This window comes from Helianthus annuus, chromosome 10 (genome assembly GCF_002127325.2).
Source record: "Helianthus annuus cultivar XRQ/B chromosome 10, HanXRQr2.0-SUNRISE, whole genome shotgun sequence".
Classification (NCBI taxonomy): domain Eukaryota; kingdom Viridiplantae; phylum Streptophyta; class Magnoliopsida; order Asterales; family Asteraceae; genus Helianthus; species Helianthus annuus.
In genome coordinates this window covers 142,526,281-142,548,963 of record NC_035442.2, presented here as the reverse complement: position 1 = coordinate 142,548,963, position 22,683 = coordinate 142,526,281, and positions in this window count along the sequence as shown.

Sequence of the window (22,683 nt, the reverse complement as noted above, 5' to 3'; positions counted from 1 at the left end):
GACGCATGGCTCATATTCACTACCGCAAAATGAATTACATTATTAAAAATGAGCTAGTGAAAGGAGTTCCATTGCTGAGCTTTCAAGTGGAAGATAAATGTCTTCCATGTCAAAAGGGAAAACAACACAAGAAACCTCATAAGTCTAAAACAGTAAATTCCATTAATGCCCCTTATGAATTACTTCACATGGATTTATTCGGTCCAGTGAACGTAAGGAGCATAGGTGGAAAGTACTACTGTCTTGTTGTCACTGATGATTACTCACGTTATTCATGGGTTTTCTTTTTAGGTACTAAGGATGAAACAGCAGAGATGCTGATAGATCTTTTTACAAAATTGGAAAACGTCCATGATACAAGGATCAAGAGGATAAGGAGTGATAATGGCACGGAGTTCAAGAATCGTATTCTGGATCTCTACTGTCTTCGAAAAGGAATTGAACATCAATATTCCGCTCCTTACACTCCTCAACAAAATGGAGTCGCTGAGAGGAAAAACAGGACGTTGATTGAAGCCGCTAGGACGATGCTTTCAGATTCAAAGCTACCAGTTCTTTTCTGGGGAGAAGCTGTGAATACAGCTTGCTACGTCCTAAACAAAGTTTTAACCGTTAAACGTTTTAACAAAACTTGTCATGAGTTGATGTTTAACGAAAAACCAAACTTAACAGGCTTTGAACCATTTGGATTACCCTGCACCAATGTGCGAAACAAAGATAAACAAAAATTCGGTGAGGTGGCAGACGAAGGCTACTTTCTAGGCTACGTGCCTGGCACACCGAATAAAAGGGTTTTTAATCTAAAAACTGGTAAAATTGAGGTTGTGTTTAATGTGGAAATTACTTCCTACAAACCTCAACAATCAACGAGTGGTCCCGCTATATTATATGATTATGAAAGTGTTTTTAAGTCATTTAATATTCCTGAGGTTTCTGATGCAGATGATTCTCAGCTGATTCAAACAGTGATTAGTGAAGACGATGAAAGCGAGTTCATGCCTAGATCGAATGTTGATATGTCAGATGCTCCGGAAACTTCCCATGGTGCTGCTGATCCTGATTCAAGTGATAGTGAACCTGAACCCAATCAGGGGGAGGATTTCATTAATCCATTTGCAAATCAGAATGTTCAGGGGGAGGTTGGATCAAACCTGGGTGACAATCTGGAAGTCGATGCTGTTGCTACTACACGAGCAAATAGAGATCATCCAGTTGACATGATTCTTGGAGATCCTACTGCAGGTGTTCAGACAAGAAGAAGCATTGCAGCGAATTCTGGGTTATTTGTTTCGATTGAGAAGACTGGGATAGTGAATGAATGCTTGTATAGTTGCTTTATTTCCCAAGAGGAGCCGAAGAACATTCATATGGCTCTTAAAGACAATTCATGGGTTGAAGCTATGCAAGAGGAATTGGCCCACTTTGCGAAGTTGAAGGTCTGGGAGTTAGTGGACCTTCCTAAAGGTGAAAGAGAGATTGGCACTAAATGGGTATTTAGGTGCAAGAAGGATGAAAGAGGGATTGTCACGCGCAACAAGGCTTGGTTAGTTGTCAAAGGGTTCAATCAGCAAGAAGGGATTGATTACAATGAAGTGTTTGCACCAGTGGCAAGGTTGGAGGCAATTCGTTTATTTCTGGCTTTCGCTTCATTCAAGGGCTTCAAAGTTTATCAACTTGACGTGAAGAGTGCATTTCTGTACGGAAAAGTCCAAGAACTGGTGTATGTCTCACAACCAGAAGGGTTCGTTGATCCAGACTATCCAGATCGAGTGTACAAACTTGATAAGGCTTTGTATGGTTTACATCAAGCTCCCAGGGCATGGTACGAGACACTGTCTTCACATCTGCTCAAGAATGGTTTTGAAAGAGGTCAGATTGACAGTACACTGTTCATTAAGAGGAAGAAGGAAGATTTTCTGCTGGTACAGGTATACGTAGATGACATCATCTTTGGGTCATCTGATGAGAACATGTGTAAGGAGTTCGAACAGGTGATGAAGAGCAAGTTTGAAATGAGCGCTATGGGTGAGCTGTCTTACTTTCTGGGATTACAAGTTGAACAGAAGGAGGATGGGATGTTTATTCATCAAACGAAGTATGTGTATGACATTTTGGATCGGTTCAAAATGAATGATTGCACTACTTGCAACACACCCATTTGTGAAAACCACAATCTCGGCCCAGATCATGAAAGCACTGAAGATGTTAATCCTACTCATTACCGGGCGATGATTGGTTCTCTAATGTACTTGACTGCTTCAAGACCTGACATCATGTTTGCTGTATGTCTGTGTGCCAGATATCAAGCAAACCCGAAAGAGTCACATATGAAAGCAGTGAAGCGTATTCTTCGTTACTTGAAGGGGAAACCTAAACTTGGGTTGTGGTATCCAACTGATAGTGATCTGAGGTTCGTTGCTTACACTGATTCAGACTTTGGAGGATGCAAATCAAACAGAAAGTCTACAACAGGTGGTTGTGAGTTCTTAGGAGGCAGGATCGTGTCTTGGCAATGCAAGAAGCAATCCTGTGTGTCTACCTCTACGTGTGAAGCTGAATATATTGTTGCGGGTAGCTGTTGCTCTCAGGTTCTCTGGATCCAACAGCAGATGCGTGATTACGGTTTGGATTTCACTCGTACTCCTATTATGATAGATAATAATGCCACTATATCAATCACAAACAATCCCGTAAAGCACAGTCGAACTAAACATATTGACATACGTCATCACTTTATACGGGATTGTGCTGAAAAACGACTAATTGAATTACATCGAGTCGACACAGAAGATAACCTTGCTGATCTTTACACTAAAGCTTTTGATCGAGCTCGCTTTGAACACTTAGTCGAACTCAACGGGATGAGGAATCCTGAATAACTGGTTTTTCATAAGAATTTTGTAAATAGTTTACTGCTTTTTCAAACAATCAAAAATACAAAAACATTAAAAAAATCAAAAACATAAAAAATAGAAAATCAAAAATGAGTTATCACTGTGTGAAAAAGAAGAAATGATAGTACATCAGCAAGTTAGACTGTCACACTCAAACTGAATTAAATTGCTTAAGTGTGATAGCAGCTTCATCATATGATGTATCAGTAGGCAAAAGCATGCAATAATCAACTTACCAAAGTGATATAAACCTAAATGCACTGAGTATGAGTGGGGAACACATCAGTGGTGTATGGTTTAATGACCTTAATTCTTGCGTTGACAGATTGCCAAAATCTGAAGTTTTGGCTCTTTATACTGTTATTTCATCTGGGATATCTTGGATGTCTGTCTGTTCAGAACTAAAATTGTACATGACCCCAGGAAAGAAAGTCACTTGGAATTAGCTCATTTCTATTTGAATGTCTGTATGTTTTCCCGATACACACAATTTTGATCTGATTCTGAAATCTTCTCTGAAAAAAGTCGTGTACCTCCTCTGCTGCATCCAGATATATGCTGACCTGGAGGTGCTAGGCAACGACAGCTTCTGCTGCATCCAGATACATGCTGACCTAGCTGTACGTTGTCGCACTATAGATCTAATACACCCGAAAGAGGCCCTCAAGTGCCCAAAAGAAACCCAAGAAACCTATATCAAACTGAGAAAATCTCATTTGATCTGTATATTATACCATCTCTACTAAAGATCTATTCTGTTCTCTTCTCAACCTATTCCCAGTTAAGATTTCAGAAATCTGGATTGGACTTGTGAAATATGTGGTAGGGAAGATACTTGCATGATAGAGTGTGTTGTTTATATTTCCAGGATTTGATTTGTATTTATTTGGGTGTTCATAGTTAAGCAATTAAAACATGATAAAACAGTTTAAATGCAGACCTAGACACAGTAAGGATATCTTTAAGGATGAATTCAGTATACTCACCTACTACGATGAATCTTTGTGCATACCTTGATCGTGGGGGTATATCCTGAAGTGGGACACGCTCGTATTTCAGAAAATAAAATTACCTTAACGTATCATATGGTAATGGTACTTGAAATGTTCATGCATTTTGTTTAAGTAGACAAACATACTGGTAATCGTCTTGAACTGCTTTTCACTAAAACATTACATAAAGAATTAACCAATTGTGTGAAACAGTTTGATTTTGCTGATATGATCTTCTTACTGGTGATTCTCACAAAAATAGAGTGTTTATTGTTTTTGTTATTTATTTGCTTTCAGAAAAATGCAAAAATACAAAAATAGTGTCTTTTTTCTGTTTAAAATTCTTAACGTACGGAAAACTGTTATTCTTGGAGGAATTGTTACTGATAGGGGGAGACGGTGTTAGTAAGTGTGTTCAAAAAATTTTCAAATCTAGCAGGTTATGATGTGTTTTGTTTGAAATGTGTGCGTGTTGGTGCTGAATGGAAAATGCTTAATCTGTGATACAGTTTAACAAATCTCTTGAATAATAATAATTTGTTTAACTTATGTTGAAAAATTCTTATGGTTTCTCGAGATGGTTGTTTTATAGTATACAGATTGAAGCTGTGTGCTGCTGAGAAGTTGCTGTGAAGATGAGAGTTTGCTTGGATGCATGGTAGAACCTCCTTTCTACATTGCAGACAAAGTTGAAGAGTTGAAGATTGCTATTCAAATGCTGAACAGGAGTTTACTCAAGCGCTAAAGTTTTGAAGATTTGGTGATTGGATGCATCAGCTTAGGGGGAGTCTGTTAAAGCTGAAGCTATCCAAAGACCAAAAGACTTGAAGATTCTGAAGACTGAAGTTACCTTTGCGAGCTATTGTCAAGGGGGAGTTTGTTGGTGCATGTTTTGTGACAACAGCTTAGATTTGGTCTTTGGATATCTTGTAATTAGTAAAACGATAAACGGTTAGCGAGTTTAGCTTTGTAATAGTTTGTTATAGTGAAGTAAGAGTGATTGGGCCAAACCAAACCCACATATGGGGAAGGGTTTGTGAATTGGGCCTTGCCCAAGACCTAGCCTACATGCAAAGCTTTGTACTATATAAACAAAGCTTAGCATTAGGGTTTAGGTTGATCTTCTAATCACCTTAATCACTTGGAGAGAATTCGTAAAAGAGAAAGGCTTGGACGAATTAGGATCTTGATTGATTGTAGTCGTTACGAAGATAATCAATAAAGATCGGGTTTAAAGTGATTCGTGTTCTACTCGTTTTCTGTGAAATCTAATCTAGGGATTCCGCACTCTAGGTTGGATCGACGATTCTGTTACGATCCGCACGTGTTAGGGGACTTACAAACAAGTTAAGATCTATCAAAGATCTAAACATCCACAAGTTGTGAAGGATTGAAAGAAGGAATCCCAAATTTCTTTCAACTCTTTTACACTCAATGCCTTCAAACCGGTAGAAACGGAGCCTGAGCCAACCCACCGATCATTCCAATGGTTGGATGGTTCAAGATTCGGGTTCTATCTACGAGGTTCACCGACAATGGGATAAACTCTAAGCTGACGTTCCGAACCGCTCAACGGACGGATTTGGGTGATTCCTGTCCGAGCCGGAGAGACGAGTAAGAACGAAGGTATCACAGTTCAACTCGTTATCAAACTACCTCAATATAATGACCAGTAACCAAACAGCCAAGTGTTAGAGGAAAGGCCGACCAGGTCAGAGATGCTGGCCGAACGGCTAGGCTGTTCGAACAGCCCAGCCGACCGGACATACCAGCCGATCGACCGGGCCAGCCAGTCGGCTAGCACATGGTCCCACACTTTAAGATTTCATGAAGCATAGTATCGAGGAAGGGATGTTCGATCGAACTGCGTTTGGTGAACATTACTCTTCGGATCATGAGATACTACTCTTCAACACTTAACCGTTTTCACAACTCGTTCGTAGTAGGGAATGCCAGCCGATCGAACAGACTGTTCGATCGAGCGACATTCAGTTGAGGACAAATTCTGAAGTTCCTAGCCGATCGAGTGAGCTAGCCGATCGAACAAACCGTTAGATCGACCGACTTGAAAGGTAAGAACACTTCAGTGTTCTCATATACTACAACGAAAACTTCAAAAGTTCAAATCCCCAAACACAAACACACTAGAGGAAGAAACAATCCACTCGAATGGCCCAGCCGATCGAGCCTACCGGCCGATCGAACAGGACTGTCCAATCGGATATAGCAGCCGATCGAATAGACCGTTCGATCGAACCTGTCGTTCGATCGACCAGCCTATTCGATCCACCCGCATTTGTTTTCATTTCCACGTTACTCATTGTTGTGCTATCGAACTATTCAGGCTAACCCTACTCTCAGCGCTCCCTTCAATCCATTATCAATCACTTTGGGAGCTTCTGTCTTTGCTTCAGCCGCGGTAAGTTGGAAGGATCTCGCCTTCGCTTTGGGAGCTTCTGTTGAAGATTCTTTGACATCTCTCTTTCCGACTAAGTCCGGACATTCGGACTTTTTGTGACCGGGTTGATAACATTTATAACAAACAGAGACTTTTCCCGGGCATAGCGAGGCCGTGTGCCCCGTCTTATTGCATATGGGGCATGGCTTGTCTTTGAACCGACACTCCCCTTTGTGCCCCTTCCCGCACACTTTACAACTTGGCGACCCACCCTTAGTATCTACCTTCTTTCCCGATTCTCCCGTTCGGGCTTTCTTTGTAGGGCTTGGATTCACACCATGAGCCCTTCGCTCACCTCTTTCGACTTGCTTCTTCAACTCAATTTCCCGTTCCCGTGCAACGTTAATGATTTCGGTAAGGGTCTCGTATTTTGAAGGAGTCATGAACTCCCTATATTCAGCACTTAACATGTTGTAATAATAATATATCTTCTGTTCTTCAGTGGTGACTAGCTCGTCACAAAACCTCAACTTATCCATGAAGATGCTCGTGATCTTGTCAACTGATTCCCCCCTTTGTCTTAACTGGATAAATTCCTCTTTGATCCTGTTGATAACTGCCTTGGGGCTATGGTGTTTAAGGAACGGCACCTTAAACTCATCCCAAGTCATAACCCTTGCCGCTTCGGCTCCGATCTCTTTCTTTTTATTGTCCCACCAATCCTTGGCTTGATTTCTCAATTGGCCGGTTCCGTAAGCAACAAAATCGCCTACGTCACAGTGGGTTCGTTCAAACACTCCTTCGATATCACTCAACCATCTTTGACAAATTATCGGGTCGACTTCCCCGTTATAGATTGGCGGTTTACATGCCATGAATTCCTTATATGAGCACCCTTTACGATCTCCAGTTTTGTCTTTCATAAGGTTGACAATATCCTCCAACCTTTTAACTCGCTCTTCAACAAGCGACAACACCGTGTTTTGGATTTTGTCTATAAACCCGGATAGACTTCCTTCAATTGCCTTCCCTACCTCTTCGGCAATTATCTCTTTCATTTGTTTGGTGCTTGTTTGCACCAAATTATCATCATTCCCATCAGACATCTTGAAGCTGAAATGTTTACATTCAAACGTTAAACATTTCATTTATAGTATTGCTTCTTTTGTTTCGGTTTAGCCAAGTTCCCAACTTGCTTTAACCGTTCACACTTAATGCACTTTCCGGGTTTGAGTGTGTTAATTCACTCTTCCCATGCATCTCAATTTATTTCTCATACTTACTTAAGGTATAATCTACTAACATAAATAAGTTAATTCTTACCGGATGATCAATCAAGCTTGAACCGAACACTTTGTTGACAACCTTAAGCTCTGATTACCAACTTGTAATACCCTTTAAAATTTTTGATTTTAATAATAACAAATACACCATTTCTGTTATAAAATTTGCTAATTAACATAACATTCGTTAACAAAGTTCATAATTAGCATCAACCTTAGTCAACTAGTGACTAAGTTAACTGGTTTCAAAAGTTGTTCATCTAGTGTTTACAACCCATACACAATGTACTAAAATTTTTAAAACATGCGGAAGCTACAAAATGTAGTGTTCGGTTCTTCATCATATGCTTGATCGCCTTCCGTAAGTTCTCCAACATGACCTAATGTCAAAACCACATCAAAGGTTAGTTTAGACAATGTTTAAACATGTATAATTGAAATCTAGGGTCAAAACGATTGAAAACAAGTGAAAAATTCAGATCCGGATCGCTCGCGCCCCGCGAGGGGTCTTACGCGGACCGCGAGAACCTCCCGCGTGTCGCGACAGGTTTTCTGTCGTCTTCCGCGTGGCGCGGGGGGTCAGGTTTTCCAGCAGCTCCAGTTTTGTGAGCTGCATTTGCTGCCAGCTCCGGAAATTCTGATTTTTACACTTAAACAGCCATAACTTTCAGTTCGGTTGTCCGTTTTAAGTGATTCTTTTTGCTATACATCTGTAAATTCATTACCGACATAACTAATAAAATTTTGATACCGAAAATTTAACTTACGGACCATACCACTAAATGTCGCTATATATTTATTCAACCCATTGTAACTCTACTTATTTTACTACCATTTGACTAGCAACCTAAGGCGTTTGATACCCAACTTCCGGGGCTTATGATCACCGGCACTTCATTACCAACCCTATGGTTTCGTGCTCTTGTGATCATTTTCGCTGCCTCTGTCTATTTACAATATTAGTACTACAATGTATATTTGACCCGTTTGGTTTATCTACGGAAATCCTTCACTTTGATGACTACCAAACGACTGCAACCCAATTCTTAACCTACGAATTAAGTGACGAACAAGAGTGCTACAATCAATTCAACTTATAATCAACAACACATAATTTAGCCATAATTCATTAAATGTAATGGGTCAAGTTACATACCTTAGTGTACGCCCTTCAACCGCAAATCACCACCGGCTTGTCCACTCGATGTTCCGGTATCCTTTCCTATAGAGTTCAATTCAAGACATGTTTAGAACTCTCTTTAAACCTTACTTCGCATAATACACCGAAACATCATAATCATGCGTTAAAGCTTTAAACTTCTATTTTGGAGCCTTCTTTGAGGCATTTTCACAAACACCTTAGAGGCAGATTTCTCACATGATTATATGACAAGTTTCTAGCTTATCATTTAGCCCTAATTTCACTTCAATCAACATTTTACATGATTGTTAGATTCTAGATTCCTGAAATCACTTCCAAATTGTCAAATTACATAAGATTAATACCCAATATCCTAGTGTTCATCAATTTACACATAACCCATTAATCACCTACAATGGTGATCATAGTTTCCATTAAAATTTTACATGATTTCAGCTTGTGTTCGTCTAGGGTTTGTCCCTAAACACTATAGTTGTTCTTAAATCATCACAACATATACATGCAACCCTAATTCCAGATTTTTCCCAATTTCATGAGAATTTCAAATTAAGAGTTTGAACTAAATTTTACATACCTTGTAATCCTCTTGCGATGAGGATCACGATTCTAAGCTCGGATTTTCGTTTGGACCAGATTTGCACCTCCAATTTAAGAGTTTTAGTAGAATTCTAGGGTTTTTGAAAGTGGGGTGTCACCCCTTGTTGTTCTGAACGACCAGACACCTCCTTGTGGGGTGTTTGGTGTGTTTTATTAGATTAATTAAAATAAAGTTTCAATTTTTACAACTTAGGTCCCTCCATTTTGATCAACATTTAGTTTAGTTGCTTTTAATCCTAATATAGGTTATTTCTAAACTTGTAGCTAACTAGGTTAAAATTCCTAGTTAGTAAATCCTCATTTATTTATACTTTATAATTCTAATATAAAGTTTTATATTTTCAGGGTGTTACAAGTCCACCCCCCTTAAAAGGGTTTCGTCCCCGAAACTGCAGTACGTACCAAATAATGTAGGGTAGAGTCGTCGCATCTCTTCCTCGGTCTCCCACGTAGTGTCCGAGCCTTTTCTATGCTCCCATTTGACTTTGACTTGATCGATTTGCCTATTTCGTAAGTGTTTGACCTTTCGATCTAATATCTCCAACGGTCTCACAGCGTAATTCAGACTATTATCCACTTCGATATCATCGTAATGGACATAAGTCATTTCGTCCGCTAGGCACTTTCGCAATTGCGACACGTGAAACGTGCCATGTATTCCATTCAACTCTTCCGGTAGTTCCAGGCGGTAAGCTACCTTGCCGACCCGTTCGATGATTCTAAATGGCCCAATAAACCTCGGGCTTAGTTTTCCTCTTTTTCTAAATCTGATAACGCCCTTCCATGGGGAAACCTTTAGCATTACCATATCACCCAACTGAAACTCAATCGGTCTTCGTCTTTTGTCGGCATAAGACTTTTGTCTATCTTGGGCCGTGTAGGATCGGATTTCGACCTAAACGAGTCGTTCGGAAGAGCTCAACTCCGTTTCAGAGGCGGAAACAAAGAAACGGATGCGTATACAGCTTGATTCACACTCTAAACCTCTTGTATATTGATTTTACACTGTTTTGATTACAAGGAACAACCGGCAATACCTCGGTACAATTCTGAACAACTGTTACAAATGAAATGAACAACAACCTATTTATACTAAACCTGGATCGCTCGAATGACAGTGACATAAAAGCGATCCACACATGTATTGCCGTAAAAGCGAACCGACATATGACGTAAAAGCGATCCCCACCTGTTGACAATTAAAGCGAACTGCCACTTTGACTATTCAAACGATTCTTTTCATTCATTTTGTCTCCTTGATCTCTTGTCATTTGATCATAAAATGGAAGCACACCATTGGTTTGTTGTTTGGTGAGGTCTCATTGGACCAATCTTTGGTCCACTTACAAAATAGCCACCATTCACCATAATAACCAAATACCACTTTGTCGTTTGCTGTTGTTTCAATATGTAGAAAGCATGTGATGACATCATGCTTGATCAGATACGCATCGCAACCCGGACTCGACATTAGACGAAGACGACAGATGACTGCACCAACAGGCCGCCTTCAAATGGGCTCGCACCACTTTAATTTTCTCATTAGTGTTTCGGATTATATCCGTAGGTGCTAGTCCTCGTGGGCCCACTTCTCCCCAACATACCGGAGTTTGACACTTTCTACCATATAACATCTCATACGGGGCCATCTTGATGCTTGTGTGATAGTTATTGTTATATGAAAATTCAACTAAGGGTAGATAGACATCCCAACTACCTCCGAAGTCGATAATGCAGGCCCGTAGCATGTCCCCCAACGTTTGGATTGTCCTTTCGCTCTGCCCATCCGTTTGTGGATGGTAAGCGGTGCTAATAAACAGCTTGGTTCCCATTTGTTCTTGGAATTCACGCCAAAATTTTGAAGTAAACCGAGTATCTTGGTCTGATATGATGGATATCGGTACTCCATGACGTGCTATGATTTCATTGGTTTACACCTCCGACATCTTCTCGGATGTGTAAGTCTCACGTATCGGAATAAAGTGAGCACTTTTCGTCAATCTGTCCACGACTACCCATATAGCATCGAACCCACGATTGGTTTTGGGCAATTTGGTCAACAAATCCATGGTGAGTTGTTCCCATTTCCAAACTGGGATGTCCAACGGTTGTAACTTACCATATGGCTTCTGGTGCTTCGCTTTGACTTGTAAACAGTTCAAACACTTCTCCACGCATTTCACAATATCTCTTTTCATCCCGGGCCACCAATAGTTTTGTTTTAAATCATTATACATCTTGGTCGCACCCGGATGAATTGAATATCGGGATTTATGAGCTTCATTCAGTAGAAGCGTCTTTACCCCACAAGTATTTGGAACCCATATCCTCCCGGATCGAGTCTTCAGCCCGTTATTCCCATCCGACAAATCTTTCAACTGGCCAATTATTCTTTCTTTCTTCCAATTCTCCTCTCTTACCGCCTCTAATTGCGCCTCTCGGATACGTTCAAGTATACCCGAGGTCACCACGAGCTGCATCGACCTTACTCGTATTGGGACATAGTCCGCTTTTCTACTCAGAGCATCCGCTACCACATTTGCCTTTCCGGGGTGGTAATGTATTTCGCAGTCGAAATCTTTCACCGTTTCTAACCATCGCCGTTGTCGCATATTTAACTCCTTTTGATCGAAGAAGTATTTTAAGCTCTTGTGATCGGTGAATATGGTGCACTTTACCCCATATAAGTAGTGCCTCCATATTTTTAAGGCAAATACTACCGTAGCCAACTCAAGGTCGTGCGTGGGATATTTCTTCTCGTGTATCTTCAATTGCCTCGAGGCATAAGCTATAACCTTGCCCCGTTGCATCAAAACACATCCGAGCCCCGATAGTGAGGCATCAGAATAAACTACTAAGTCTTCAACCCCGTCCGGCAATGTCAGCACCGGAGCTTGTGTTAACTTCTCTTTTAGCGTTTGAAACGCTCTTTCTTGATCGACACCCCAAATGAACCTTTCTTCCTTCCGAGTTAGCTTTGTCAGTGGTGACGCAATCTTGGAGAAATCTTGAATGAATCTCCTATAGTATCCTGCGAGCCCCAAAAAGCTTCTAATTTCCGAAGGGTTATTTGGGGGACTCCATTTTGACACAGCCTCGATCTTGGACGGATCCACCAATACTCCGTCGGCACTTATGATGTGGCCCAGGAATTGTACCTCTCGTAACCAAAAGGCACACTTAGAGAATTTCGCATACAGCCTTTCTCGTCTAAGTGTCTCTAACACTTCTTGCAAGTGATGTGCGTGTTCAGTTTCACTTTTCGAATACACCAAAATATCATCGATAAACACGATGACCGACTTATCCAACATTGGCTTGCAAACCCGGTTCATGAGGTCCATGAAAGCCGCAGGTGCATTTGTTAGCCCAAAGGACATCACGAGGAATTCGTAATGTCCGTACCTCGTGCGGAAAGCCGTCTTCGGTACATCTTCTTCTTTGACCTTTAGTTGGTGATACCCAGATCTAAGGTCGATTTTTGAGAACCAGTTCGCACCTTGTAATTGGTCGAATAAATCATCTATCCTCGGGAGCGGGTATCGGTTCTTTATCGTTAGTTTGTTTAACTCCCGGTAATCGATACACATCCGTATGCTCCCGTCTTTCTTTCTCACGAACAATACCGGCGCGCCCCAAGGAGACACACTCGGCCTTATGAATCCCTTGTCAAGCAGATCTTGAATTTGGGACATTAACTCTTGTAATTCCAACGGCGCGAGTCGGTACGGTGCTTTAGCTACGGGTTTTGCGCCCGGAATTAACTCGATTCCGAACTCCACCTCCCGCTCGGGCGGCATTCCCGGTAAATCATCCGGAAATACGTCTTCAAAGTCACGCACTACGGGTACGTCTCCAATTCTTGGTAATTCTTTCTTGGGCTCATTTGCGTATATCATGAAGGCCTTGCATCCTCGCTTCATAAGCTTGTGAGCTTTTAACATCGAGCACACTATGGGGTTGCCCCCCTTTTCGCCATAAATGGTGACGTGTTTCCCGCTCGGAGATGTTAGTTTTATCTCCTTACGGAAACACACGACTTTTGCATGGTGCTGGGCTAGCCAATCCATCCCAACGACTACTTGAAATTCCCCCATTGACATCGGGATTAGGTCTATCAAGTATTCTTCATCGTCGATGCTTAATTTGCAGCCTCGACAAACATCGCAAACTATAAAACTTTTGTTGTCCCCTATTTCAACTTCTAAGGGCACAGGTAATTTCGTCAAAACAAATGAAGGATGTCGAATAAATCCATGCGAAATGAAGGATTTATTCGCACCCGTATCAAACAATACACGTGCTGGAATTGAGTTAATTGTGAATATACCTGAAACCACATCGGGTTCTGTCTTTGCTTCAGCCGCGGTAAGTTGGAAGGATCTCGCCTTCGCTTTGGGAGCTTCTGTTGAAGATTCTTTGACATCTCTCTTTCCAACTAAGTCCGGATATTCGGACTTTTTGTGACCGGGTTGATAACATTTATAACAAACAGAGACTTTTCCCGGGCATAGCGAGGCCGTGTGCCCCGTCTTATTGCATATGGGGCATGGCTTGTCTTTGAACCGACACTCCCCTTTGTGCCCCTTCCCGCGCACTTTACAACTTGGCGACCCACCCTTAGTATCTACCTTCTTTCCCGATTCTCCCGTTCGGGATTTCTTTGTAGGGCTTGGATTCACATCATGAGCCCTTCGCTCACCTCTTTCGACTTGCTTCTTCAACTCAATTTCCCGTTCCTGTGCAACGTTAATGATTTCGGTAAGGGTCTCGTATTTTGAAGGAGTCATGAACTCCCTATATTCAGCACTTAACATGTTGTAATAATAATATATCTTCTGTTCTTCAGTGGTGACTAGCTCGTCGCAAAACCTCAACTTATCCATGAAGATGCTCGTGATCTTGTCAACTGATTCCCCCCTTTGTCTTAACTGGATAAATTCCTCTTTGATCCTGTTGATAACTGCCTTGGGGCTATGGTGTTTAAGGAACGGCACCTTAAACTCATCCCAAGTCATAACCCTTGCCGCTTCGGCTCCGATCTCTTTCTTCTTATTGTCCCACCAATCCTTGGCTTGATTTCTCAATTGGCCGGTTTCGTAAGCAACAAAATCGCCTACGTCATAGTGGGTTCGTTCAAACACTCCTTCGATATCACTCAACCATCTTTGACAAATTATCGGGTCGACTTCCCCGTTATAGATTGGCGGTTTACATGCCATGAATTCCTTATATGAGCACCCTTTACGATCTCCAGTTTTGTCTTTCATAAGGTTGACAATATCCTCCAACCTTTTAACTCGCTCTTCAACAAGCGACAACACCGTGTTTTGGATTTTGTCTATAAACCCGGATAGACTTCCTTCAATTGCCTTCCCTACCTCTTCGGCAATTATCTCTTTCATTTGTTTGGTGCTTGTTTGCACCAAATTATCATCATTCCCATCAGACATCTTGAAGCTGAAATGTCTACATTCAAACGTTAAACATTTCATTTAGGTAACGTTTGGTACGAAGTAATAGAAGGCGTAATGGAATGGATCATTCTATTGGAATGAAAAAAACATGTTTGGTTGTTAAGTGGTAATGGAATGGAGCATTCCACAAAGAATGTAAACCTTCCAAATATAATAATTTTCATTCTTTGGCAAGGTGGTGTTTTTTTTTCATTCATTCAAGGAATGGAAAGATTTTATTATTATTATTATTATTGTTATTATTATTATTATTATTATTATTATTATTATTATTATTATTATTATTATTATTCTTATTGGTTTTAATAACTCACTCTTGGGCGACACCACTACTACCATAGTTGCCGTCGTGACTACCGTCACCGCCGTCACCCACTTCCGCCACTACCACCACCACCACCCCCCACCTCCACGTACCCCAGCTGTCTCCCACCACCACCCACCTTCACCCCAGTCGTCACCCACCTCCGCCGCTACCAACCGTCACCCACCATCCATACCTCTGCCCACGCCGTCACTCGCCACCACCCACCACCCCCGACACCACCGTGCCATAGCTGCCACCCACCCCCGCCTCCGCCGTCAGCCGCCACCCACCTCCACCACCGACCACCACCGTCGCCGTCACCCACCACCATTGTCGTCGCTCGCCACCACCCACCACCCCCGACACCACCGTGCCATAGCTGCCACCCACCCCCGCCTCCGCCGTCAGCCGCCACCCACCTCCACCACCGACCACCACCGTCGCCGTCACCCACCACCATTGTCGTCGCCACCACCTACCTCTGCCCCCGCCGCCACCCACTGCCACCACCTCCGACCATCGCCAACATTGCCACCTATCACCGCCTACCACCACCGACTACCGTTACTCAGCACCGATTTTATTCCTTCGTCTATTCTTTCCTACCAGACAACACAAAGTAATAATTCATTTCATTCTCAATGGTAACCAAACAAGACATGGAATGGTAATGATCCATTCCATTACATCGTCCATTCCATTACCTCGTCCATTCCATTCACCCGTCTATTCCATTACGCCATACCAAACAGACCCTTATAGTGTTGCTTCTTTTGTTTCGGTTTAGCCAAGTTCCCAACTTGCTTTAACCGTTCACACTTAATGCACTTTCCGGGTTTGAGTGTGTTAATTCACTCTTCCCATGCATCTCAATTTATTTCTCATACTTACTTAAGGTATAATCTACTAACATAAATAAGTTAATTCTTACCGGACGATCAATCAAGCTTGAACCGAACACTTTGTTGACAACCTTAAGCTCTGATTACCAACTTGTAATACCCTTTAAAATTTTTGATTTTAATAATAATAAATACACCATTTCTGTTATAAAATTTGCTAATTAACATAACATTCGTTAACAAAGTTCATAATTAGCATCAACCTTAGTCAACTAGTGACTAAGTTAACTGGTTTCAAAAGTTGTTCATCTAGTGTTTACAACCCATACACAAAGTACTAAAATTTTTAAAACATGCGGAAGCTACAAAATGTAGTGTTCGGTTCTTCATCATATGCTTGATCGCCTTCCGTAAGTTCTCCAACATGACCTAATGTCAAAACCACATCAAAGGTTAGTTTAGACAATGTTTAAACATGTATAATTGAAATCTAGGGTCAAAACGATTGAAAACAAGTGAAAAATTCGGATCCGGATCGCTCGCGCCCCGCGAGGGGTCTTACGCGGACCGCGAGAACCTCCCGCGTGTCGCGACAGGTTTTCTGTCGTCTTCCGCGTGGCGCGGGGGGTCAGGTTTTCCAGCAGCTCCAGTTTTGTGAGCTGCATTTGCTGCCAGCTCCGGAAATTCTGATTTTTACACTTAAACAGCCATAACTTTCAGTTCGGTTGTCCGTTTTAAGTGATTCTTTTTGCTATACATCTGTAAATTCATTACCGACATAACTAATAAAATTTTGATACCGAAAATTTAACTTACGGACCATACCACTAAATGTCGCTATATATTTATTCAACCCATTGTAACTCTACTTATTTTACTACCATTTGACTAGCAACCTAAGGCGTTTGATACCCAACTTCCGGGGCTTATGATCACCGGCACTTCATTACCAACCCTATGGTTTCGTGCTCTTGTGATCATTTTCACTGCCTCTGTCTATTTACAATATTAGTACTATAATGTATCATTATTTGACCCGTTTGGTTCATCTACGGAAATCCTTCACTTTGATGACTACCAAACGACTACAACCCAATTCTTAACCTACGAATTAAGTGACGAACAAGAGTGCTACAATCAATTCAACTTATAATCAACAACACATAATTTAGCCATAATTCATTAAATGTAACGGGTCAAGTTACATACCTTAGTGTACGCCCTTCAACCGCAAATCACCACCGGCTTGTCCACTCGATGTTCCGGTATCCTTTCCTATAGAGTTCAATTCAAGACATGTTTAGAACTCTCTTTAAACCTTACTTCGCATAATACACCGAAACATCATAATCATGCGTTAAAGCTTTAAACTTCTATTTTGGAGCCTTCTTTGAGGCATTTTCACAAACACCTTAGAGGCAGATTTCTCACATGATTATATGACAAGTTTCTAGCTTATCATTTAGCCCTAATTTCACTTCAATCAACATTTTACATGATTGTTAGATTCTAGATTCTTGAAATCACTTCCAAATTGTCAAATTACACGAGATTAACACCCAATATCCTAGTGTTCATCAATTTACACATAACCCAATAATCACCTACAATGGTGATCATAGTTTCCATTAAAATTTTACATGATTTCAGCTTGTGTTCGTCTAGGGTTTGTCCCTAAACACTATAGTTGTTCTTAAATCATCACAACATATACATGCAACCCTAATTCCAGATTTTTCCCAATTTCATGAGAATTTCAAATTAAGAGTTTGAACTAAATTTTACATACCTTGTAATCCTCTTGCGATGAGGATCACGATTCTAAGCTCGGATTTTCGTTTGGACCAGATTTGCACCACCAATTTAAGAGTTTTAGTAGAATTCTAGGGTTTTTGAAAGTGGGGTGTCGCCCCTTGTTGTTCTGAACGACCAGACACCTCCTTGTGGGGTGTTTGGTGTGTTTTATTAGATTAATTAAAATAAAGTTTCAATTTTTACAACTTAGGTCCCTCCATTTTGATCAACATTTAGTTTAGTTGCTTTTAATCCTAATATAGGTTATTTCTAAACTTGTAGCTAACTAGGTTAAAATTCCTAGTTAGTAAATCCTCATTTATTTATACTTTATAATTCTAATATAAAGTTTTATATTTTCGGGGTGTTACAAGTCCACCCCCCCTTAAAAGGGTTTCGTCCCTGAAACTGCAGTACGTACCAAATAATGTAGGGTAGAGCCGTCGCATCTCTTCCTCGGTCTCCCACGTAGTGTCCGAGCCTTTTCTATGCTCCCATTTGACTTTGACTTGATCGATTTGCCTATTTCGTAAGTGTTTGACCTTTCGATCTAATATCTCCAACGGTCTCACAGCGTAATTCAGACTATTATCCACTAGGCACTTTCGCAATTGCGACACGTGAAACGTGCCATGTATTCCATTCAACTCTTCCGGTAGTTCCAGGCGGTAAGCTACCTTGCCGACCCGTTCGATGATTCTAAATGGCCCAATAAACCTCGGGCTTAGTTTTCCTCTTTTTCTAAATCTGATAACGCCCTTCCATGGGGAAACCTTTAGCATTACCATATCACCCAACTGAAACTCAATCGGTCTTCGTCTTTTGTCGGCATAAGACTTTTGTCTATCTTGGGCCGCCTTCAAATGGGCTCGCACCACTTTAATTTTCTCATTAGTGTTTCGGATTATATCCGTAGGTGCTAGTCCTCGTGGGCCCACTTCTCCCCAACATACCGGAGTTCGACACTTTCTACCATATAACATCTCATACGGGGCCATCTTGATGCTTGTGTGATAGCTATTGTTATATGAAAATTCGACTAAGGGTAGATGGACATCCCAACTACCTCCGAAGTCGATAATGCAGGCCCGTAGCATGTCCCCCAACGTTTGGATTGTCCTTTCGCTCTGCCCATCCGTTTGTGGATGGTAAGCGGTGCTAATAAACAGCTTGGTTCCCATTTGTTCTTGGAATTCACGCCAAAATTTTGAAGTAAACCGGGTATCTCGATCTGATATGATGGATATCGGTACTCCATGACGTGCTATGATTTCATTGGTATACACCTCCGACATCTTCTCGGATGTGTAAGTCTCACAAGTATTTGGAACCCATATCCTCCCGGATCGAGTCTTCAGCCCGTTATTCCCATCCGACAAATCTTTCAACTGGCCAATTATTCTTTCTTTCTTCCAATTCTCCTCTCTTACCGCTTCTAATTTCGCCTCTCGGATACGTTCAAGTATACCCGAGGTCACCACGAGCTACATTGACCTTACTCGTATTGGGACATAGTCCGCTTTTCTACTCAGAGCATCCGCTACCACATTTGCCTTTCCGGGGTGGTAATGTATTTCGCAGTCGAAATCTTTCACCGTTTCTAACCATCGCCGTTGTCGCATATTTAACTCCTTTTGATCGAAGAAGTATTTTAAGCTCTTGTGATCGGTGAATATGGTGCACTTTACCCCATATAAGTAGTGCCTCCATATTTTTAAGGCAAATACTACCGCAGCCAACTCAAGGTCGTGCGTGGGATATTTCTTCTCGTGTATCTTCAATTGCCTCGAGGCATAAGCTATAACCTTGCCCCGTTGCATCAAAACACATCCGAGCCCCGATAGTGAGGCATCAGAATAAACTACTAAGTCTTCAACCCCGTCCGGCAATGTCAGCACCGGAGCTTGTGTTAACTTCTCTTTTAGCGTTTGAAACGCTCTTTCTTGATCGACACCCCAAATGAACCTTTCTTCCTTCCGAGTTAGCTTTGTCAGTGGTGACGCAATCTTGGAGAAATCTTGAATGAATCTCCTATAGTATCCTGCGAGCCCCAAAAAGCTTCTAATTTCCGAAGGGTTATTTGGGGGACTCCATTTTGACACAGCCTCGATCTTGGACGGATCCACCAATACTCCGTCGGAACTTATGATGTGGCCCAGGAATTGTACCTCTCGTAACCAAAAGGCACACTTAGAGAATTTCGCATACAGCCTTTCTCGTCTAAGTGTCTCTAACACTTCTTGCAAGTGATGTGCGTGTTCAGTTTCACTTTTCGAATACACCAAAATATCATCGATAAACACGATGACCGACTTATCCAACATTGGCTTGCAAACCCGGTTCATGAGGTCCATGAGGTCCATGAAAGCCGCAGGTGCATTTGTTAGCCCAAAGGACATCACGAGGAATTCGTAATGTCCATACCTCGTGCGGAAAGCCGTCTTCGGTACATCTTCTTCTTTGACCTTTAGTTGGTGATACCCAGATCTAAGGTCGATTTTTGAGAACCAGTTCGCACCTTGTAATTGGTCGAATAAATCATCTATCCTCGGGAGCGGGTATCGGTTCTTTATCGTGGGTTTGTTTAACTCCCGGTAATCGATACACATCCGCATGCTCCCGTCTTTCTTTCTCACGAACAATACCGGCGCGCCCCAAGGAGACACACTCGGCCTTATGAATCCCTTGTCAAGCAGATCTTGAATTTGGGACATTAACTCTTGTAATTCCGACGGCGCGAGTCGGTACGGTGCTTTAGCTACGGGTTTTGCGCCCGGAATTAACTCGATTCCGAACTCCACCTCCCGCTCGGGCGGCATTCCCGGTAAATCATCCGGAAATACGTCTTCAAAGTCACGCACTACGGGTACGTCTCCAATTCTTGGTAATTCTTTCTTGGGCTCATTTGCGTATATCATGAAGGCCTTGCATCCTCGCTTCATAAGCTTGTGAGCTTTTAACATCGAGCACACTATGGGGTTGCCCCCTTTTTCGCCATAAATGGTGACGTGTTTCCCGCTCGGAGATGTTAGTTTTATCTCCTTACGGAAACACACGACTTTTGCATGGTGCTGGGCTAGCCAATCCATCCCAACGACTACTTGAAATTCCCCCATTGACATCGGGATTAGGTCTATCAAGTATTCTTCATCGTCGATGCTTAATTTGCAGCCTCGACAAACATCGCAAACTATAAAACTTTTGTTGTCCCCTATTTCAACTTCTAAGGGCACAGGTAATTTCGTCAAAACAAATGAAGGATGTCGAATAAATCCATGCGAAATGAAGGATTTATTCGCACCCGTATCAAACAATACACGTGCTGGAATTGAGTTAATTGTGAATATACCTGAAACCACATCGGGTTCTGTCTTTGCTTCAGCCGCGGTAAGTTGGGAGGATCTCGCCTTCGCTTTGGGAGCTTCTGTTGAAGATTCTTTGACATCTCTCTTTCCAACTAAGTTCGGACATTCGGACTTTTTGTGACCGGGTTGATAACATTTATAACAAACAGAGACTTTTCCCGGGCATAGCGAGGCCGTGTGCCCCGTCTTATTGCATATGGGGCATGGCTTGTCTTTGAACCGACACTCCCCTTTGTGCCCCTTCCCGCACACTTTACAACTTGGCGACCCACCCTTAGTATCTACCTTCTTTCCCGATTCTCCCGTTCGGGCTTTCTTTGTAGGGCTTGGATTCACATCATGAGCCCTTCGCTCACCTCTTTCGACTTGCTTCTTCAACTCAATTTCCCGTTCCCGTGCAACGTTAATGATTTCGGTAAGGGTCTCGTATTTTGAAGGAGTCATGAACTCCCTATATTCAGCACTTAACATGTTGTAATAATAATATATCTTATGTTCTTCAGTGGTGACTAGCTCGTCACAAAAGCTCAACTTATCCATGAAGATGCTCGTGATCTTGTAAATTGATTCCCCCCTTTGTCTTAACTGGATAAATTCCTCTTTGATCCTGTTGATAACTGCCTTGGGGCTATGGTGTTTAAGGAACGGCACCTTAAACTCATCCCAAGTCATAACCCTTGCCGCTTCGGCTCCGATCTCTTTCTTCTTATTGTCCCACCAATCCTTGGCTTGATTTCTCAATTGGCCGGTTCCGTAAGCAACAAAATCGCCTACGTCACAGTGGGTTCGTTCAAACACTCCTTCGATATCACTCAACCATCTTTGACAAATTATCGGGTCGACTTCCCCGTTATAGATTGGCGGTTTACACGCCATGAATTCCTTATATGAGCACCCTTTACGATCTCCAGTTTTGTCTTTCATAAGGTTGACAATATCCTCCAACCTTTTAACTCGCTCTTCAACAAGCGACAACACCGTGTTTTGGATTTTGTCTATAAACCCGGATAGACTTCCTTCAATTGCCTTCCATAACTATAGGGAATTAGGTTAGACACGACCTAGTCCGGGTCGCTGTCTTAGAGACCTAGACTATAGCTAGGAACCAACAGACCCAGTTTATATGTTTATTCTGCAATCCTTCACTATCACTGCACTCGAGTTTTCAAATAAAGTCGGGGGATTTGGTTAGGAATAGGTGTGAAAGCCGCAAACTCCTGACCAAACTGCCTGACTTATGCTGATTTTATTCGTTTGTTCATGCTTATCTCATTATTTTCACCAACAAACAAGGGAGATTATACCAAATCAGGAGTGAAATCCATATTTTGATGAATAATCTTCCTTATTTTATTAAAAACAAGGAAGAAATTGCTAAGCCAAGGGGTGAAACCCTAACCTTGGCAGTTTGTCCTGAACTTTATTTCTCTCGCCAAGGCCTCGACGGACTCCAACGACCTGAACTCATAAGTATGACCTAGGGAACGCGTGTGGAATGCCCAAGAATCGAGGCAGAAACACGACCTCTAGAGTCGAAAATGATGATAAGTCTACTGTGAATAGTCGAGTTGC